This window comes from Taeniopygia guttata, chromosome 5 (assembly GCF_048771995.1).
Source record: "Taeniopygia guttata chromosome 5, bTaeGut7.mat, whole genome shotgun sequence".
NCBI classification, from domain to species: Eukaryota; Metazoa; Chordata; class Aves; order Passeriformes; family Estrildidae; genus Taeniopygia; species Taeniopygia guttata.
Window position 1 is genome coordinate 51,897,744 of NC_133030.1, and position 15,478 is coordinate 51,913,221.

Consider the following 15,478-nt stretch of genomic DNA (forward strand, 5'->3'; position numbering starts at 1 on the left):
CACATGCACACACACACACACACGAACACATAAGGGAAGAGCCAGTGCAAGAGAAAACAGAGATTCAGAATGTAACTAGGATTGCAAAGTGACACAGGTGAAGAAGTCAGAAGAAGGGAATTGTGCTGTTGCCCAGTAGCTTGAAAAGAAATGTGACTGCTTATTAGTTTGGTTTTTTGTTGTGTTTGTTTTTGGGTTTTTTATGTTTAGATCAAAAGGGCATTAAGTAATTCAATCCATGTGTTTACACAGAGAACAGTATTAGCATGGGGATGCATGGAAGCCACATGGGAATATCTGCTAAATGAGACTACACTGAAAACAGCCATTCAGCACGCTTGCAAAACCCACTGTATGGAGGAGAGTTGACCACTGCATAATTCAGCTAAGTGAAAGACAAAGACGTTGAGTGCAGCAGCTTCTGAGACACAGACAGGTTTGCTATGCAACTGGTCTAACCTGTTACTTTTACAATCAATTCCACATACAGAGTTAGGAGATGGAGTACAATAGGTTCTGCAATGAAGAGTGTGACAGAAAAAGATAATCAATTAGTGTGAAATGTAATCAATGTAGAAAAAACAGATCATTCCGCTTCCAGAAGTTCTGAGAAGTGTATTTTAAAGATATATATATAAAGAGTTTATATTAATTTTTGGTAAATTGTGTTTTTCTTGATCATGCTTTTGGGCTACTGAAGAGCCACTGCACTCCATTTACTATGTCATACTGTAAAATGTAACATGAAAAGGACTGCATAATGAAAGACAGACATTTTTCAGAGCATGATTTTTCTGCTGAAGAAAGCTCATTTAGACCTGCAAAGTAGACATATGAGAGGAACCAAAAATCTTTCATCCTTAGTGAAGTTAGAGATAAGGAATTTTTGAGGTATAGCATCACCAGCCAGTCAAGGTAGATGATTGTCCTGCTGTGCTTTGCATTGGACCATCCTCACCTTGAATGTTGTCTCCCCAGGCTGTGGCAATGGCCGCAGCCCCAAGACTGACAGAATTCAAGAAGCATTTGGACAACACTCTCAGGCTCGTGGTGTAAGTCTTGGGGTGTCCCATGTAGGGCCAGGAGTTGGACTTTGTAAGGCTCTGTAGAATACATCATTATAGATGCTATTTCAAAAACCTTGTCAAGGTGCAGGTAAAAATGCTATTTTGTGCCAGTATTTGGCATCTGCTAAAGGAGAAGGAAGGTCAGTCAAAAAGGTCATGAGTTTAGCTCCTACTGTTTTTTAAATGACCAGCCAGGCCACAAACCTCTACAAACTTCAGAAGATACCAAGATTATAACCAAATCAGATTCAAACAATTAAAATCAGATTCCAGAGAACAGGATGAATACAGTCAAAGAGCGATAGATTTAAATAAGAAATAAATAATCCTAGATAATATAATTTCTTTCAAAATAGGAGAAACTTTAAAGTACAACAACAGCAGCTACTTCATAATCCGGAAAAAAAAAAAGATTTTTTTCAGACACACCTAAAGATATAGGGAATAAAACTTAAGAAAATGGGTCAAGGAATATTTTTATTATTATTTTTGTACATACTGTGAAGTATTTTGTTGAACTACAAAACCACATATCTGAAAATCTTACTGAAGCATCAGAGACAAGACTTAATTCTTTATTGTGGGCCTGCTAATGCTCTTCAGAATTAAGCTATATTACTGTGTCTTTCAAGACTGATATTTTTGACAAATGTCTAAGACTTTTTGATCTTTACCGTGTATTTCACACTGGTTCACAAGCTAACTTTTCAAAAAATTAGCTTTTGATTTTGCGCCTTGCATTTTGTCAACTGGATTCTTGTGAGCTTTGGGTTAGCAACTTTAAGCCTCTGCTTCACAGAGGCTAATTAAATTAAATCAACTGAGTGAAAAGGCAGCCTCTCAGGTCTGCAGTAGAACAGGAACCAATCCCAGAGGGATGAGGAAGGGTAAAGCAGCAGTATGCAAGATTTTCCCCTTCCCCCTTCCTCTTTGTGGAAGCTGTCCTAGGCACTGGCCAGGAGGCTGTCAGCTGAAACTGGCGGCTGCCATCAGCTAACACTGGGCACATGAAAATGAGCCAAAAAGACAACAGAAGGAGAATGGAAGTGCCAATGTCCTCAAAATTCTGGCTCTGAGAGGAAATAAAATCTCCTTTATCTACCTCACTAATTTGTTTGATTAAGGAGATGTGACTTATCCCCATACATTGGGGACTGGTGAGAAAGCTGCTGGGAGATGGCTTTTGAAATCATGTGTGCCATTGATTGCAGCTCCCAGTCTGTGGGCAGCAACTACTGTATTATCCCCTGATTAGTAGAATGGCCTCACTATAGGGAAGTCTGTGAAGCTGGGAAAGCTTAGGGTAATTTCTACTCATATGTGCCACAAGGTTGCAATCAGCAGACATAATTTGGGGTCATAGTAGTTATCATGTCAGGTACAGGTGGAAGTTTAGAATACTCACCTTCACAGGACTATTTTTTCATACTGCAATACGAGCCCACAGGTTAAAGATTTAAGTGTCCAAGTCAGCATTCACAACTGGAACTGGAAATTATTTTGCTGTATGCATAAATATGGCAATAAACTTTCCTCTTTGAATGTGACCTAGTCTTGTGCTAAGTGGCTGAAAACCTGGATGCATTGAGCTCAAAGAAGGAGATAGGTCTGCAGGGAGAAGTAATGTGTGAATGAGCTGGTTATTAACATAAAATGGGGGGAGCAATTCAAAAAAAAAAAGTGCTTCCAAGCACACAAGCTCTTCTTCAGGACTAGATTTCATGTTCTTACACTCCTTAAACTCAACCCGAGCTTTAACATGAGCTCATTCATCTCTCACATTTAAATTGCAAATATAGAGGATATAAGATTCATCCTAAAGGAAATGAAATTACCTACCATTAAAGAAATGATGGGGTTATTCTAAATAAAGCCTCGAGTGCTGGAGCATCTTGACCCAAAGTGGGTGTAGAGTTCAGAGAAGGCAAGTCAGAACACTTTTTAGCATTGGTTTACCCACCTGTTAAACGGGTCTAACAGAAAACCTCAGGAAAACAGAGAGAATTAATTAACATATCTGATGTTCTCTGAGATTCAAGGGAAGAGAAAGAATACAGTGCAAAATTCTATTCTTATTTTTGTCATTTTGGTGATCCATCATCCTGTAGCTCTGTGGGGACAGGAACTACTGTCTGATTCAGCAGGCAAGCACATGCAAAAGCCACTGAGATTTCCCTTTGTTGTGGGATGTCAAATGTGTTTTTATTTTTATTTAATTATTGGCCTTTATTGGGAGTGAGTTCCGATTCTGAGTGCTTTCATGGGACATCATATGATGAGGAGGTACCGAGGGAAGTGCTGCAAAGTAGGTCAGGTACCACAAATGTAACCAGACAAGTCACTCGGGGGAAGTTCAGCTGTTTCAAATAAGTCAGAGACTACAGCCTCGAATACAGTGATTAAAGCTTAGAAGCCTTTATTGAAGCCACAGCATGATAGGCCTGCATCACTCCAGCAGTCAGATAAAGTTGCTATTATCAGTTTTCAGCCATCATGGTAAAATTCTGATCCTGCCGACCTTACTCACATCAGAGACTATCCTTTGCCTGGCAAGGAGACCCATTTGCTGTGTTCACACATCATAATTGAGGTCTGAGCCTAAAATAAATAAAGGCATATGAAAGACACTCAGTGCTGTCTATATTAGATAAACTTTGCCTAGGCATTTGAATTTTTATCCAAATTGAGCTTGTTCATTGACTATTTTGTGGTTCTTACAAAAGTAGGACTTAAAATATTGTCAACCACCTTACGTAATCAAAAGGTTGTTTGTAATTAAATAGCCTCAAATCTGGAAGAGATAATTTAGAAAAATAAATCTGGAAGAGATACTTTGATTTTTTTTTTTTTTTTACTAAAACTGAATTTTTAAGAGCTACCTCATACACACCTGTTCACATCTGCCTAATTTGACAGTCAGTTATAATAACAAATTCCCAATCCAGTCTTTTTAATCTATGTAATCATTGTTCGCCTTTAGCAGCACAATTTCTTAAAAGGGGTAGTGTTTGGTGTTACTCTGGTCTGAAAAGACCTACATATCAACAACTTCCTTACCTTACTGCTGATTTTTGCCAGCTTCAGGTTTTGCCTCTACTTATGTTTTTATAATATGTTTTCTTTGCCCTGGAATGGAAAACAGACGTCTGGGTTTGTTTTTTTGTGGGTTTTTTTTTGGGTTTTTTTGGGGGTTTTTTTTGTTGTTTTTTTTTTTGGGGGGGGGTGTTTTGAATGATTGGTTGCATTTTTTTCACTTAATATACATTTTGATTTAGATATCAAGTTGGTCCTAATGCTGATTTTTGACAAAATTAATTGTACCAGCAGTGCCCTATCCTGCAGTGCTTTCCCCTTGACATCCTGGGCTGTTACATGCTCCTGGGCAGGCAAGCCTTACAAGGATGCCGTTACACAGCTCTTGTTTAGTGTTTAGATCTTTAATATTTAGATCTTTAAAGTGTTTTGTGTCTACTTCTAGCAGGCTTTGTGCCAGTTCCCCAACAATGTAGCCGAATCAGTAACTTGGAGCCAATTCCATGATAGTGGGTCCAGCAGTCTGCTCTGGGTATGTATCTTGTGAGTCCTGCAGCCTGCATGCCTCTTTGCCAAACAATGATATAATCAATAAGCTGCCAGCTCTTGGATCAAGGATGTATCCAAGATATTTTAGGCTTATCCAATTACCGAATAATTGTGTTTGCAATAACTAGCTCATGTTCAGCACATTTGGTTATTAGAAGAAAGTTGACTGCTGCTGACTCTTTCAGTGCCAGTACAGCCAGAAAAGCTCTACTTTATCACGTCTCCACTAAGGTTAGACAAGTTACCTCTGAGTGTTTTCCTATTTTTGGTGTCATGTAATGACATGCAGCTTATTCACATTGCTGTCCTCCAGCAGGGTTAGTGTAAAGGCTTTAAAGATATTGGCAGTATGCCTCCAATTTCCTCTTCTCCCCCTTACACAATTACAGAGCTTTAAATGATAGTCCCTAAATTCTCAGTCAGCTCCTGAAGCCACCCAGTGAGACAGCAGGATGTGCAGTTATTCCCAAGCACCGATGAGCACAGAATGCTGTGCTCCCTGACAGCAAATCAGTATAACCCACCTGGCAGGTAAGGGTTCTCTTTGTTATGCAAACTGGTGTTTCTCAAGGCTTTTCACTCTCCAGACAAAGAAATAACATATAGGCACTTCGGAAAGCTAAAACCAAAGAATTCTAGCCATTCTGGAACAATCCTCTTCAGTGGTTTCTTTGAATACAAGTGTAAAAACTGCCAAAAACCACGATAAAAAATGTTAGTGTATTTTCATGGTCATTCTTTTGGAAATTTTGCACTTCCAAGGAGATCCCATGATGCAACAACATTATAGCATGAGTTGGTCCCATGTTGATTTTCAGTCCACAAATTCAATGGGACTCCTTTAAGAAATTCTAGCAATTTTTTTTTTTTAATCATGTTTCAAATAAATTGTTTCACTTATGCACTTGGTAGGCAAGCATAAATAGGTTGCAAAGTAAGCTGCCATGGATCGAGTTTTTTAAATATTTTTCTAGAAGGACTTTAGTCTTGGAATTTGAGGAGGACATCTAAAAAATTCACACTGAATATGCTGCAACAACAATAAAAAAAATTTATCTATTTCAAAGCAATAGACATTCATTGTGAAAGGGCGATGAGAGCAGAAGCAAATATCTATGGATCAACAAGTGAGTTTCAGTCTGTATCCAGGGGCGTGTTCCTTTATATAGCACTTACCATGAGCTCCCAGGAAACCAGAGGGTGAACACTGAGCATATCACAGATGTAAGGATTTTCAGTTCTTACACTGTCGTGGTTCAAAGAAGATATAGATGCCTTTCAGTCAACAGCCAAAGGGAACCACATGCCCTCTTTCCTGGAAACAGATAAGGTGCTGGGATGGTAGCAGCTTACTATGCAGAAGCAAATACAGGAAAGGATTAAAAAAAACAACAACAACAACAAAAAAAAAAAAAGAGAAACAAAGACAGTTTAAAACAAGTGGTAACATCACTTTTAACTTCTTTTTTTTTTTTTTTGTACTGACAGTTTTAAAAATCACTTAAAATCCACATAAAAGTACAGCATGTGGGATTCAAATAAACACAAGTGGCCTACTAATGCACTAACGTGTGTGTAATTATTTTAAAATCTGGTTGCACAACAATGAACTCTGCTTTTCATCTTAATCTCATGGAGGAGAAGAGATTTCTGTGGTCTTGGTAAAATGCAATCCACGCCAGGCTTGGACTAGTCTGGCCACCCAGGTTTGCCTTTTCATATATCTGATAGATGTGTTTTGACAAGTTATATTAAGTACAAAGCAGGCCACCAGAGCAGCATGTGGAGTTGATATAGACAGAGACAGAAAGGCAAATAACAGTATGAACACACTTTTGTAGGCAGTATTTGCCATAACCAAGTATCCCCTCATACATCATATTACCACACTTTATGAAGAAAAAAAAAAGTCAATGTAAGAAACAGGGATTAAATGCTTTCAAAAGGCAAAATTTTATGCAGGATTTATAGTCTTTGCATCTCCCTTATCTGTGTCAGGTTTGTTTTATTTTTTTATATATTTTTTAAGATCTGCATTGTTACCCTTGGTGTACCTTTCATTTTACACTGGTTCAGTTAAGGGGAATGTCAGAGTTTCCATTCCCACTCCATCCTTCACTTTCTATTAATACCAGTGTGTGTTTCATTTAGCCACTCGTCTGAAAAACGGTGCAGAAACTTCATAAGGGGAAAAAAATGCTGGCACATGCACACCTGAATTGATTGCCCTTTTCTTTCACAGCCATCTTGAGTACATCACCGTCATCCTCCAGAGTGCTCCTAAACAAGTTTTGGCAAAGGCAAAAACAAACACTATTTTAGAACATCTTTGGATGCACTTCCAAAATGCAAAACTAATTAATCAGTAGTCTCTGAGAGACTCAGCTAAATGTGGCTGCTTCTCTGACACTGATCTCGGCTTTGATGTGAATATAGAAAGCATGTGAGCAAACCCCCTAAAAGAGGTAATGGGTTTCAATTATTTATTTGTTTGGAAGACGGGGGAGTCGAAGGTGAGCAGTAAGGACACAGCTAATCCTGCCTGGGCCCTCCTGACCGCGAGGGTGTTTCGCTCCCTGCCTCCTGAAGCTCTGTCTGCCCAGGATGCTGTAGGATGCTTTCCTGGGCTGTCATGGTGCCAAGTTCCTTACAAAGCAGGATATACTTAAAGGATATGTATACTGTCAAGCCACATATAAAGACTGTTATTTTTAATTATTCATTAGCAACACGAGAGAGCTGCTAGCTCAACATATAGGCCCTTCCCCTTGCTTCATTTAACTGTCATTGGTTTTCAAGTCAAGAGTCTGTATTCTGAGCGTTAGCTAGTCATTAGCATCGTATTCTCCAGACACAATATAATCATCCTAATAATTGATTGTAGTGAAGGTAGTCAATTGTATCCCATACAATTCTCAGCCATGAACTTTGTCCTCTGCAGTTTATTATGCACGGAGAAACATCTTGATGTTATAATCTATCTTCCTCACAAATTTACATCAAAGGGCAACAAGCTACATGTTGCTCCTTCAAAACATACCTCTTGTATGATGCTGTGAAAGCACCTGCTTTTTCTGAAAAGCATGTTATTAGCAAATGTGAAATTAAAATAAAATGCACTAAGTGAAAGCTTTCCTCACAGAGATTATGAATATATGGAGAAAGAAAGTACACACATGATTTTTCTTCGGAAATAAAATCTATTAAAATAAAGTAGAGTGACTTTTGTGTCACCAACAAGGGTACTATATTGATACTAGACTGATTAAGAGAAACTGCCTGTAGAAGTAAGAGTAATCTGCAATACTTGCATGATAAATACCTTGGGAAAAATGTCTGCTTTCCTTGTTGACTGGATCTATTTAAAATAATTTCATGTTCTTAAATAATGTATAAGTTTTACTGTTTTTCTCTCCCCCTACACAGACCTGTCTAATGCAATATATAGACAGTGAAACTTGGAAGTTTTCACGATGTCTATTTATAAAAGTTTTAAATCTGACTTGCCACACAAATTTTCTAAGCCTAAATATAGTCCTCAAAAGGTGCAAATGAAAAGGGACAAAAAGAAGTCACTGGAATATTTATAAAGATGAGGAGAAAAAAAATCTGCGGTAAACAGTAGTTAATTGTAAACCCATTTTCATCCTCTCCTGCCTCCAGCTCAAAACCAATATAATAAATGACCTCTGGAAGATAAAATGGGAATTTTCTGTATTTACTTGATAGATTAGATTCATATACAGAACTTTTATTACAACAGTGATAAGGCACTTATTTATATACAATGAGTAAGTATCTTAAAAATCTGGGAAGCTTACTCATCTGTACGATGCAGATACATTTTTTTCACCATCTTCAAGTAAGAAAAGGGATTGCAGGAGTGTTGGACTGGAAAGATCTCAAAGAAGAGAACTCTCTTCTTAGAAATTTACCCAGCTCGTATCACAAGAAGACGTAAATGCTACAAAAATCTTCAGAAACCAATCAGGTGACATGATTCTACAAGAAGAATGAAGAGGATTTAATGAGTCAGTGTTACCACTTCAGTATAATTCTGAAAACAGGATCTCAGTGTGATGGACACTGAAGTATGAAAGATGGGATAGACCCAGTTTATCCAGCATAAACAATTTTCCTATAAAATAGGAGACAAATCAGGAAAAATGGTAATATTTTCTCTGACAGAATGGAAGGAAATTTGAAATCCTGATATCATCAAAAGTATCCATTTACTATGTGTCTTAAATTACATCCTTAACTGGTTACTCAAAGATCACTCCAGCTTTTGCACATGTGTAAACCCTTAATAAGTTTATAAGCTGTATAATTTCTGACTTAATCACCAGACACTCTTAATACAGAAAGCATTGCTTTCTCCTGAGGACACCAAGCAGTAGCAGTTATTTTTTGAAGTTATCATTCAAAACAGACGGCTTTAAAACAAACCTATTCATAACTATTTAAAATCTATTTTTCCAATACTAACGACTGGATTTCTTTTTTTACTTTGTTCTTGAAGAAGGATAAATGTTTCTATTAGTTGTTGCACACAACAAGGCTTTAAAAGAGAAGTATAAAGGCTAGTGAACTCAATGAGTTGTAATATTTTTTTTACTGTAGTTTTTGTGACAGGGTGCCTATGTCTTCCTATTAATAAAATATATACAAAAAAATAATGTTAAATAAATCAGCATTTTGCAGATAAATTAGCCCTGTGCCTACTATGGCGTTAATTTGTAGTATGCATCTTAAAACATTAGGGTTAGTATTCTGTCTGCGGCATTCTAAATTATTTTGTATTTGTCTCCTCAGTAAACTATCGGAAATATGATCAACTGACATTATGCAAGACCCTGGTCTCCATCTCTATTTCATTAGCTCTTACTCAGATAGATGGAATCTTTGACAGTTCTTTAGCCCTTGGTCGTTGAAGACACCTGTAAGACAGTCAATTTTCTAGACCTGACAACAGAACTTCTACTTCTTCTATACCCTTAGAATCTCCTTTCTCCTGTGGGAGTTTCGAATCAGAAAGTACTTTTCCGAATTCTATTTCAAGGAGCTGCTTCAATTCTTTTTCAGTGAACAACTTGTCAGCTCTACCAATTCACAGATCCATATTTCTCATGCAAACCTAGAAAATGCATGCAGCACACTGCACAACCCCCTGTGTGACCATGGTTGGGCTTTGTTAACTGCTAAGAAGGTTATTATTTACATCTGATGAATGATTAAGTGCTCTATAACAATGTAAAGAAATTTGGCCTGTGTGGTCTAGCTGCCAGCTGAATTCCATTGCTTCTGCTTGAACTTGGTATGTGGAATATTTAGTAATCTTTAGCATAAAAATTTTTGCTCAGGCAGGAAATGTAAATATTTTCTTCTTCCTAACAAGAGGAAAAGGTCAAGTTTTACTAAATTGCCCTTATCACATTTCTCAATATTATAAATTTTATCAAAAGCTCAATATTTTATTTGAATAGGAATATTCATTTATCCACAATAAATATATTTAGTAAGTGACTGTCTAGCCTAATAATCCTCCTGCTTTTTACTTTTGTCACAGTGTATAGTGTTACACAGTGTGAACAGCAATAATGGTCATGCGTTCATAAGAGTAGATTCATTTTGGCAAGCCTTGTTAGTTGACAGGTATGTAATACAATTGCCTTGCGGCTTTGAGACCAGGTTTCAAATACAGCCTTCACTGAAGTGACTGAAAATCATTCAGATCTCATAACTGTATCAAGTGACAAGTAACGTGAATTCAGTCAGTATGTGTGTGGGACCTGATGTACACTAGCCAGTCAAAAGTGCTTCCCTTTATTCAGTGCACTGCTATCTCTGACCATCAGAAGACACTTAAGGCAAGGGATTAAGGCCAGCAACACATAACTATCTTTCTAAATATATTCATATCGTTCCAACAAGACATTTATGTGCCCAGCAGCTGTTTCTGTAGCTTTTGTACTCAGTGTCCACTAAAGGAACTCAAGTCCCTCACATACATAAGGACACTGTACTAAGTGTCAACATTAACTGCCAAAAGCAGCAATTCTATCAAGTTGATGTTGAGTCAGACATGGACTTGTCCTGATTGGGTTACTTATTAACGCTGCTGGACACCTCTCACTGTAATGTTTTAACTGCTCACCAAAGAGTGCCAAACATTGGCATCTCATTCATGCTTGTCATTGCCATGATATCACACATTAAGCTCTAAGAGGAACCAAGATTTCACCTTATTATATCACATACAAGGAATATGTCAGTCATATGAACTCATGGTCAGAAAAGGAAAATGGAGTTTATATCCAACAGCCAGTGATCCTGCAAGCTTTAGGTAAGATATTTAATTCCTCTTTTTGTCCCATATTTATCCACTACAAAATAAAATTATTAAGAACAAGAATATGTGTGCTAGACACTTTGAGATGTAGAGCTGGTTTACAATTTTTTTAACCATGGGCACAATGTTCTGCATGTGCAAGTATGTTTATTTTATTATAAGCATCTCAAACCACATTTTACTCCCCCAAATGTTTTCTTTTAAGGAAAGGGCATCATGCAGATGGAATGTCTTCCAGCACAGAAGAGAAACTCATTGTGTTTTCACTTCATGGCATGGTGAGTAGCATGGATGAGGCATATTGCTTCTATTTGTAACATGGTCACACCAACAGTGGTAGAGGATACTGAAATGCCTGAAGGGAGAGCTCTCATTACACCAGCAAAGAAGAAAACCATAGGAAAGGAAGAAGGTGGAATTTGACTGTTCTCAGTATTTTACACTCCTTCACTACCTTACTTTAAAGCTTTCTTATTCAGAATGTATATTCCTTTCTTTGATTCAGGTCTAACATTTGAGGTTTTCAAGCCTTTTTGAGTCCTGCCACATCTGTTTCCTTTCTATTTATTACACATATTCTTTCTTTTTTTTCTCCATCCAGTTTTCATATTTACAGACTGAATCCTTCAAGGTGTTTTCTTCCCTTCCTCCACCCCAGCTCTCAGTGAGCTCTCTGAATCCCAAGGAAACACTTCCTGCTCAGCCCCAAGGCTTTACATTTTATCTCATAGTATCTCAGTGTTCTCTGTGCTGTTTACAGCTCCTCCCAATTAATTATCATATGCTGATGTCAGTTACACACTGGAAGTAGCCACAATATTTGAGGGGGTCCTATATTTATTCCCCATTACCTCTCAGTCTGCCTACTCCACAGTCAGAATCACAATTCCAGCTCTTCTTTGACACATTTCTCAATGAAAAAAACTAAATAACCTGTAAAATATATCATCTAGTGGGATTACACTTTAAGATTACTGAATTGTTTGGGTTGGTATCATTGACATTACTGTTAGTAAGTTGATTACCATATCCTTTGGACTGAATCAAGATAAACCAGACCTTTCTCAGAGAAAGTTGCACAGAAAAACATGACTTTCAAGTAAAAATATGCTGTAGCACAGTCACTTCCTTTCCAGGCTGTGTCATTCAAGCCATACTTTTGGGAAACCATGAGATGTCTATTCCTCATACTGATAGCTGTAAGCACATGAGAATTGTCTGTGTGTTTCTTGCTACCTGTAAAAAGTCATTTAAATTGCTTCTAATAGTCCCATGTCCTTTTCTATTTCTCTAAAATCACTGCAGTGTTCATTACAGAAAAATCCTTTTCTTCCATACGTCAGTAATGTTAATGAACACCTCAATGTAGTCTTGAACTTCACCAGCACAAGTCAGAGGAGCTCACTGAAACCCAGTGATATTATTTACAGCAGCTTAAGATTTGGGGGTCTGGGCCAGTATAACAATCTTGTTTCATTGAGCAAATTACTACGGAAACAAACACAGTAAATATGAATAACATTCAGAGCAATGTGAATAGAAGCACACTAATTTTTAAGGCTGAATTATAACTGACTAAGCAGATAGAAAATATCAGGTATTCATGTATCTCAGGTAACCTGCATAGAAGTTTAGGTCCATATCAAAACTGTGAAAAACATATATCTCTAATTTGTATTATTTATAGCATGTAGAATTGAATTCATGCTATTGGCTTCATCTGCCTTAAAGCTTCTTTATCAGGATTGTTCTGTGGAGCAGTTTACCCATAAAAGATCCTTTACATACAAGTTTGAGAACATCATAAGTCAAAAAGTACATGGTAGAGCAATTAATTTGGCTAAATGTCTTGTATTTGCAAAATTTCAACATACATTCAAATGTTAGAACAAATATCCTGTGACTTGACATGGCATCTGCATTATTAAACAAATATTTGAGAAAAGCCTTCAATTCTGATTGTGAGTGAAATCCAGGAAAATGTACAAAGAAAATGTAACTTGGGACATTTTCTTTGTTCTTTATCTTTTGCAGATTTTCCACCTCTGACATTATAAATCAATAATAGAATAATTGTACAGATCAAGCATAGATTTATACATGAAAATTTCCCAAAGATTTAATGTCCATTTTTTTTACCAGTAGTACATTTCAATAACAGGCCACTTAAAAAAATGGCTACCACTTAAATCAAGAATCAATTAGAAACATTAATAAAAAAGGCCTGTTAACTTCCATTAGACCCTAAATGAGCTTTTTAATCTCCATTAATCATGCAGTTGTTAATCATTGTTTTTATCAAGATTGTAAAAAACAGGGATTTTTAGTTCCTTTCAAATAAATTAAAAATCAGCTTTGTTTAAAAACTACAAGAAAAACTTATCTACAATAAATTAGGAAGGGAAAGGAATTCATGTGTTCAGTCACCTGATCATGGTCTGAGGTAAACACTGGTGGAAAACAGAGTAAGCTAACTGTTAACCAGTGTAACATCTCCATTTATGATGAAAACTCAAACCATAAAGCTATTTAAAGAGCCCTGACTCAAGACTGGGCCTAAGGAATGTAGAAAATTACCCTACAGCTTTGTCAAACTATTTTTATTTTTCATAGGGGATAGCTAAAGCATTGGGAAGTATATGGTTCCTTCCTAACTATGTCCTACTATTTCCTTCTAGAAATAATTACAGAATCAGATCACAGGATGGTTAGGGTTGGAAGGGACCCTAAAAATTATCAAAATCTTAATTGCTCAGTGAACTTGTCAGAGACAACTTGCACTAGCTGTCAAACAGTGGTCACTGCCCACAGACCTCACAAGTGGGGAGAAGGCTGCTGGGTTTTTTGGCAGGTTGAGAAACCATCCCAAATCCTTCCTTTTCTGGGAATGATGTCATCTATTCTAATCCTATTTTCATTTTATGTGTCATTATTTATGGTTGGCATTAGTTGCATTAAAAAAAATAATTAGAAAACTGTGATGGGTATAGCAGCCAAGGAATTAAATCCTTTTTAACATTTCCTGCATTCATTTTCCGTGTCTCTGATAGAAGATCTGTATCATCCACTGTGACACTGGCAGGCTGAGAAATATGTAGGTGGGAATGAAAATACCCTGTGGGATTTTGGGGCTTGGGCAGGGCAAAGGGACATAGTATTTTTCTCTGTTAAAATTTTATGCAGAAAAGCATTCAAATTTCAGTTTAATGTCCAATCTTTTACAATACTCACCCAAGCCTGGCCTTTAAGTCTACCCCAACCCCAATTAACACCAGCAGCAGTTCAGAACATAATAACTATATAGCTCAGATGTGAAAATTTCCACTTTAAAAAGCAGGGGTGAACCTTCCCTCTGTGTGAAATGTTCATACACTCGTGAAAACATCAGGCATTTTCTTCTTGCTTGGCTTACAAATATTCTCCCTCTTACACACAAAAGAATGGGTACATTGCACAACAGCATCAGAAGGAGCCTGGGGGCAGCAGTGCCATGCGTTCAAGAATTACCTTGGGGCTCTTCAAGACAGGCCACTGGAGGCGGAGGTGACACAATGAATTCAGAGAAAGTGGAGGAGTGCTGGCTGAATAGATTCTTATGCATTCTCTGTATTTAGTAATACCCACATATTGGCATTGACATGAGTTTCAGAGGCAGAAGGGTTGAGATGCAACATGGCATTCATAACGAAGACTGATAGAAGCAAAAAAGGAACAATACTAAATGGGACATCATTAAATATTATTATGAGATAAAGTTAAATTTACTTAGTAAGAAAAAAAAGTTCTCCTAAGAACTGTATTTCAAAGACTGACATTTCATTGCTTGGCACATTCCAGCAATGACTGAGAATTGAACAAAGATATTGCAGTCTAAGATCAGGGAGCAGAATATTACACTTCAATTTTTAATGCGTGAGTGAGTTTAGTGTGGGCTGAAGGTAGGAGCTGATAAAGCAAGGAGGTGCTATGCAACCTTCAGTTAACCACACTCTGTTTCATAACTGCCAGAGGCCTTTGCAGATGCTCCTGGTCACTCTGGCAAAGAATATGGCTGTGTGCAGTTGTATGCAGGAAGGACCAGGTTATTACTCTGGGGTGCTTCCTCTATCCAGAACAGAGATCTCCACCTAAGAAATGAAAGCTTCTAACAGCAATAACCTGAGCCATCTAGACCATATTGTATTTTTTAGATTTTATGAGCTCATGAAAGACTTTCAGACTTTCAAGCATAGTTAAGACTTGAGGGCAAAAGGGGAGGATGTGCTAAATATAGCAAAACAAAGAGAGATTCACTATCCTAGAGGGAGTATGAAATCATGAAAATCCCTGCAAAGACTCCATGTTCTCCATAGGGTATGGAACACTATATGCTTTGGAACACACACGTTGCTAGAAGTACACCTACAGAAGTGCTAAGCCACTCAGTGACTTACTCCAAACCTAGGCCTGATTTTCCACACACGCTAGAGCTACCCAG

The 15,478-nt window shown here is 37.4% G+C and overlaps 1 long non-coding RNA gene across 2 annotated transcripts in view; it reads right to left on the bottom strand.

Annotated features, from left to right (window-relative positions):
* Positions 1–3,474: 3,474 nt before the first annotated feature.
* LOC115495338 (uncharacterized) overlaps positions 3,475–15,478 on the bottom strand; it is a 41,517-nt gene continuing 29,513 nt past the window's right edge. The window contains exons 1-4 of one of the 2 annotated variants that reach the window (XR_012056127.1): positions 6,864–7,265; positions 5,826–6,001; positions 4,125–4,193; positions 3,475–3,665 (exon numbers count right to left, since the gene is read on the bottom strand). This is a non-coding gene — a long non-coding RNA (uncharacterized lncRNA). Of the gene's footprint in view, positions 3,666–4,124; positions 4,194–5,825; positions 6,002–6,863; positions 7,266–15,478 lie in introns of those variants that run through there. The other variant, XR_003960540.4, reaches the window with a different exon arrangement.